This window comes from Papaver somniferum, unplaced genomic scaffold (genome assembly GCF_003573695.1).
Source record: "Papaver somniferum cultivar HN1 unplaced genomic scaffold, ASM357369v1 unplaced-scaffold_118, whole genome shotgun sequence".
NCBI classification, from domain to species: Eukaryota; Viridiplantae; Streptophyta; class Magnoliopsida; order Ranunculales; family Papaveraceae; genus Papaver; species Papaver somniferum.
Window position 1 is genome coordinate 4,972,498 of NW_020620825.1, and position 6,853 is coordinate 4,979,350.

The window sequence follows — 6,853 nt, forward strand, 5'->3', positions numbered from 1 at the left end:
GGTATACTCATTTTATTCCCAACAATAATAGAGGGTTAAGGGGTGTCTAATATGTGTAAAGTTACCTAATTACCCTTCTCCTAATAATAACCAAAACCACCCCTTTTGGATTTTAGATCAAAACCTTATTAATTTCTTTCCTTCTCCTTCATCATCAATCTAATGATCAATTCATTTCTCCTACTCTATATTTCATCATTTTCAAATGAAAAATATCGTTGATTATGATCTTATTTATCGTCGATTAATCCTTTCAAATTCATTCTAATACTTTGTTTTGTTATATGAATGACAAATTAGATCAGGAAATTTAAAATTGTTGAATTGTAGTTACACAGTCAGCATGGTATTTGGTTGTCGAGCATGCCGACTTTTCATATTTATTTTTAGTCGGCAAACTTATAGGATGAACAACATTCCGACTTTTCATGTATTATTTTTAGTCGGCAAGGTTATAAGATGAATAGCATGCCGACTTTTCAAAGAGTTTTGTTTCTGAAAGTAATATTTACAGGGTCGGCACGGTATTCATCCTTATACCTTGTCGATTATAGTTTAGTCGGTAAGGTTATGAAATTAAAACCTTGCCTACTAATTATACATTTGTAACACCTTTCTCTGTATGTCAAACAATCCTATATTCGCCATGGTATTTTTTGTCGACCTTGCCGACTGTAAGATAGCCGGCAAGGTAAAAAATCAATAAGATGCCGACTAGTGAAGCATTTACAACATTCTCCTGTGTGTCAAAAATAATAAAGTCGGCATCTTCTTCATTCACGGACCTTGTCGGTCGGATAAAGTCGGCATGTTATTCATCCGTAGACCTTGCTGGCCGGATATAGTCGGCATGTTCTTTATTCGTCGAACCTGCCGACTTTTCATAGTTTCATAACTGAAAGTGTTGATTTCTTCTTTAATTTTGAGTATGATTTCATACATTAGCTTTGCAATCCCCTTTTTAGAAGTGTTTGGGTAGTATGTTTTCATTTTCGTTGCAAACAAATTCTCAAAACAACTTTTTTCATCAAAAATCTTCCCACATGAGCTCAATCAAAAATAAAATTTGATAACTTAAATTCATAAGTTTTAATCTACTTAATTAATTCATCTAAACTCAATTAATAAACCTAATCAAAATTTTTAGTGTTAATTAAACAAGAGTTAGCCATTTAGAAAATACAAGGTTAAGGGGTAGCCTGTTTTACTTCAAAATGACATGGCTTTTGTCTCATTAGGTATACCCCAATTAATTTGGATATACCCCAATCAAGCCAGGATAATTATATTGATTTCCTTTTCATTTTTATGATAATAAACATGATGGTTGTTTTAAATTTATTAAGTTGTTTTCTTCGTATAAATTGATTTATTTATGAAATTTTGTATATTGATTATTAACCATTATTATTAGATTTTTATGGATTTTTATTTTAACAATTGATCTAGATAGTAATGTTTTGTCTCTATTTATTAAGCAAATTATATTAATCAATCTTCATACCGCAGTAGTGTCCGGTGTGTCACCCAGTGGTCAGGATACATCCTTTGTTATCAACTAGCGGCTGGGATCTCACCCTCCCAACCTTATCTCATACGATGTGATCTAATAGTTGTGTGCGTTACTTCACAGACACATTAATGGTGCCCATTAAATTCCTAAATTCTCCTGACTTTTCATTTTTCCGTTTTTTTTAGGATTTACTCGATGGGTTTTTCTACAGTATTTTCACTCAATTGTTCCCCTTCCCATTATTCCCTGTTAAAAAAAAAAGAAAAAAAAAAGAATCAAACTGAAACGCACACTATTGATTTTAGCCAGGATACTGCGTTGTTGTTGCCTCTCACTCACAGTCTCCATTTCTGATAAAAGTAAGAAGAATCGTCAATTTTGGAGCGATAAGCAGCAACAAAGAAATTCAGTACGGCTTCAGGTAATTTTCCCCAATTCGTTATTTCTTCTTGAAACCCTAGATTGACAAGTTTTATATTCTTATCCTCAACTATTGTATCCACACTGTGTTTATTTTGTTTTCCGAAATCATGTTCTTCCACACCGAGATAGATGATGAATTAAGCTCGAAGAATATGATTGAAAATTCAGTCGTTTTTTTTTTTGGGTTTTGTTATTACTTTGATTATCGTTACCGAGAGAAATGAATCTCCATATATTAAATTTAAGTTTCTCACTTTTGGTGATGTTTAATGAAGTTGTTCTTATTTTTGTTGTAGAAAAAAGAAAGCCAGGTTGCGTTTTTGGTTTAATCCATGAAGAAGGAAACCCATGTTGAGGTCTTATGCAGCAATCTTTGCTTCTCCGAGATAGCCTTAAGGTAAAAAAAAATGCATTGAAAGTGTTTGCTTTTATTGTCTCACTGAGAATTATGGATATTCGTCTTTGTTATTGGGTTTGCATGACCCGTTCAACTGCAAACCAGTTTGAATTGTCCTGCAGCAAAGATGACCAGAAACAGATGCAGGTATCTCTAATTTAGTTCGATTGCAATTCTTTATATGGGGTTTAAAGGGGATTCTCTTCTAAACTGTATTTTTCTCTTTGGCTTTGTTGTAGAGTGGTGGATTCTTTGAAACATCGTGCAGGTAAACCTGTAGTAAATACGGTGGATCCATTGGGTTATTGATGTGATGGATAAAACGGTAAATGTAGCCTCAGGAGCAGAGTCGTGGGTGCCTTCCATCAACCAGGTATTTTTCGACGCCTTTGTTACTTGAAAACTTTGAATTCAGTTATTGCGCGTGAGTTATCTTACAATGGTAGCTAGAGTGAATCCCTTGCAAGCAATTGTTTGATAATATTAAGTTCTTGATAAGTTTGGTTAAGAAAACAAACGGGTAATCATCGAATAACACTAATTTCTCCTATATTTATACTTTGGATGGCAGCGGCGCCTCCTGTGAAACACTCCGCAGAAGTCCTAGGCTAATTGTGCAAGCTCGACTTCAAGAAACAATACATATGCAGATTTGAATTGGTAAGATCTTCTTTTCAAAAATAAATTGATTGTATCCTTTATTCAAGAATATATGGTTCTTATGCGGCCTTATCTCATTCGATAATCAAGTTCTGTTGGATTATTCATTATTGCAAAAAGACAGAGTTAGAATGAGATGTGATTTATCTGTACAATGTACAATTTGGAAATGAACATAGACGTACAACAATGGCTTGAGCTATGACCCTTTACGCTGTGTAGTAATTTCAGTAGTTTTCTTGCGTCAATGGTTTGTATGCATAAGCAAATCTACTAAAACCTGCTGTTGATTGATATTTAACAGGTTTTGAAAGATAAGCCTGATTTATCAAGATGGTCATTGAAGTATAGGGAACTTGGTCAAGATATAGAGTTTTCTTGGCTTGCTCGCAATATGCAGGTCAGGTTTAGGATTCAGCCTAGGGTTGATTGTTTTGAATATTGAATTGCTTTGGTTATTATTTGGCTAATGGTAACAAATTTCCTTGCAGGCCATACCTAACCAAAAAAGCCACTGATGATGTTTAGAAGGTCTACCTATCAGGTATTCGAATGATGATAACTAATATTAGTAGGGTAATAAATGGTGGATACTTTTCCGGGGGAATTCGGTTAGTTCAATTATTTAGCCAGGTTTATTTACTTTTTTTTTTTACCTTTTTTTTTTTACCTTTTTTTTTTTTTGTGTTTATATGTGCCTTAACAAAGTCATGGCAAGAGCCAATTGAAAATGAGAGTCTTAACACTCTGAATAATCTTCACACCATAACCCTTGAGCTAAAAATTCTGAAACTCTCTTGAATGTGGAAGATCGTTCAAATGGGTGTTAATCGACTCAGTTTTCCCAAATTAATGTTACATAGAAACCTTTTTTCTCTAATCGTGTATATGATATATTCTCCAGCTACGCTTTTTTCCATGAGGAACCTGTGTTCTGAAAGCGTTATCTCTAACTTGCATAATTTATCTTTTTTATATGTATCCCATTATTACCATGGAAGAAAATTTTGGATCAATTCACGGCACGCAGTAACATCAGTCATATACTTGAGAAGTTGGGATGAGGGCTTTATGTCATAGTAATTAACCTTTGGTAATGCAATTGCCTCTTTTATCAACCCAAGATTTCCTAATTATATGCTGGAGGATATAATGCTTTATTATTTATTTTTCGTCATTGTATTAATCTTCTGGGGTTATCGCTAATTTAGGTGGAAAAAAACTTTCCTGACAGTTTTCACTTGCATGATTGGGTTGAAAGGAGTGGGTTGTTGTTTTTCGGTGATGTATATGACTGATGTTACTGCTTATGCATAGAAATTATTTCTGGCTTTGAAAAGAGTGTAACTGTTTCGGAATTGGTCGATTGAAAGGTCGGGAAAATATAAGAAATCACCGGGTAAACGTCCACAAACAGAATATTGGATCTTAGTGATGAGTTTCTTTCGTACTGTCTTCCGCACAAACTTATATGGTTTTAGACTTGACGTTCGTGTTTTGGGTTTCTTAGTGTCTCATGGACTTTTTTTTGAGTTTCTTAGTGTCTCATGTATTCTGAACCCTAGAGTTTTGACCCATGTTTTTTTGTTTTTCCTAGCAGACAATGTTCGAGTCATATGACAGGAAGAGGCTCTTGCAGCTTTTCCGTGTGATATCAATTTTCTAATCTCGGTGATGTTGCTCACAAATGGTGCCATTTCAACAACCTGAATACTGAAGTGGAGCAGATAAGTTTTGCACCTAACTTCTTGAGCATGTTTCGTTCACTATCTTTGTGTAATGTGCCAAATGATATTTCTAGGTTTTACCACATGACTTTATGGCAGATAAAAAAAATTGTGAGATCAAAAGAACAACAGAGAGACAGAGACCCGACAGTCGGTGATAAAATTTAGTATATGTGGAAACGTGATTTTGTGAATCTTCTGAATGACTTACCTCTTGCGGAACATGTAACTAGGATCCATTCATAATAAATCCACAACTGGAAACTTCTTCCTAAATCTCTTCATTGACTACAATAAAGAACCTCTCTAGAGGTTATTGAAATATAGTCGATGAACATGTATTACATTAACTAATGTACAAAGCAAGCATGGATATAAATTTAGAAACCTCTGTGTTAATTTTAGTGAAGAGATGTGAAACCATGTATTGTGATACATTCACCATGTCACTATTATGCACTGTAAGTATAATAAATAGGTACACGACTGATTGGGACCTTTCTTATCAGTTGATGATGCATTACAACTATCTCCGGGGTCGAAATCTGTTACCAGCTTCAATGTGACTATGTAAATATACAACATACAAAGGATGACCCACGGTCCACTATGAGCCGACTCGATGTCGGGAATTTATGCAGGATGGCGAACATTAAACCCAGACGTTATTAGGTGAGCACAAAGCACAAAAGAAGCTCTGCACTGGATAACACCTAAATCTAAGGCATTGAAGAACAAACTAGGGAAACATCACCCAAGGCACAAAAGAAATATCACCTATAATTATGATAGTTTGTTTCGTTGTTTTTTAGTCCAACTGTTTATGTTATTTGAAGTTGTGTCTTATGATTTGTATGTTGTTCAACCGTTAAAGCTTACATATATTTGGTAATTTCATTTTTTTGTATGGACTGTTAGAATTTTTGTGTTTTGGTGATATATATATATACTGTCGGGTTCTCAGCTTCCTTATTAACCAAGCTGCTTGATTGTCAGGTTTCTCATTTTTAGTTCTTACTCATTCATCTTCTTTAAGTTGGATGAATGGGAGTCTATTAGGGAGTATTTAACTTTTTGCGCTTTCATCTTTTAAGTACAGGAGATTGGTGATAATATCTGGACAAAAAAAAAAGAAATATATGGAAGAGAAAGTGGACAGAGTGAGCTTCAAAAGAAAATCATTTTGGTATTTGTCAAAGAATAATGCGTTAGTCTTTTAATAACGACGTGTCCTGGATTGAAATCAACCTTCACCTTTGCCCAATAACCACTTGGATTCATAAGAATAAAACACAGATTTTTTCAACCCACAAGATAAAGGAATGACTCACTCTTACGAATTGTCTAATACCTCAGCTTAAAACAATGTGAAATAGCGAGTGCCGTTACGCCACAGGTGATTCCCTAGTGCATATTAATTGAGTTTTGATTTGTGAAAGTGAATATATTGAATTAGATTATTAGTTATTGAAAATGTTTTGGTGTTTGTACGCAGGTCTAATGTTTAGAAATGAATAATGAATATACAATCTCTCTGTTGCTGAAATGTCAAGCCTTTATGGCATTCCACTACTGGTGGCTACCCTGGGAAGACTGTTCGGGGAACAATATTGGTTTGTTTACTAGAATAACTCTGATAACTATATTAAAAATCATTTGAAAAAAGAAAAATAAGACTGTTCGTGAATAATTGTGATTTGTTTACCGGAATAACTTTGACAACTAGATTAATGATCTAGAATTTGAGGTTGAAGATTTTGAGTAAGAAATGTTAAGTATTCGTGGTTGAGATTGACGTAAGAAATTATTATGTATCACGGGGATTGAGAATTGCATTTTAAATTCAATCGAGGTGTTGTTTGTCGATTCTGTACTTTCGATTTTATAATTAGTATTTTACAGTTTTGTAATTTAAAAATAATATTATTATATTTCATTTGAGTTGAGTTTTGTATTTTATTAAAATCTTTTAAAACAAAAATACCTGGTCCTACACGAGTGAAGGTCCGGAAATTTGAACTTGCTAGCTGGATCGGACCCGACCCACAAGGTCGAATCCGTGTCGGCTGGAAGTCCGAAAATCCGGGCTGGAACCGTTGGTATCAGAGCACAGTTTCGATTTACTTGGATTGT

The 6,853-nt window shown here is 34.2% G+C and overlaps 1 long non-coding RNA gene across 8 annotated transcripts; it reads left to right on the forward strand.

The window, feature by feature from the left end:
• Positions 1–1,705: 1,705 nt before the first annotated feature.
• LOC113330648 lies at positions 1,706–6,586 on the forward strand. Of its 8 annotated transcripts, none has more exons than XR_003350382.1 (9): positions 1,706–1,934; positions 2,233–2,480; positions 2,573–2,706; positions 2,905–2,993; positions 3,298–3,393; positions 3,485–3,537; positions 4,594–5,392; positions 5,815–6,116; positions 6,216–6,586. It is a non-coding gene; the product is annotated as an uncharacterized LOC113330648 (long non-coding RNA). The 8 variants fall into 8 exon arrangements; XR_003350381.1 differs by having other exon boundaries at positions 5,820–6,116; XR_003350383.1 differs by lacking the exons at positions 5,815–6,116; positions 6,216–6,586 and having other exon boundaries at positions 2,233–2,333; positions 2,439–2,480; positions 4,594–5,724.
• Positions 6,587–6,853: the final 267 nt, after the last annotated feature.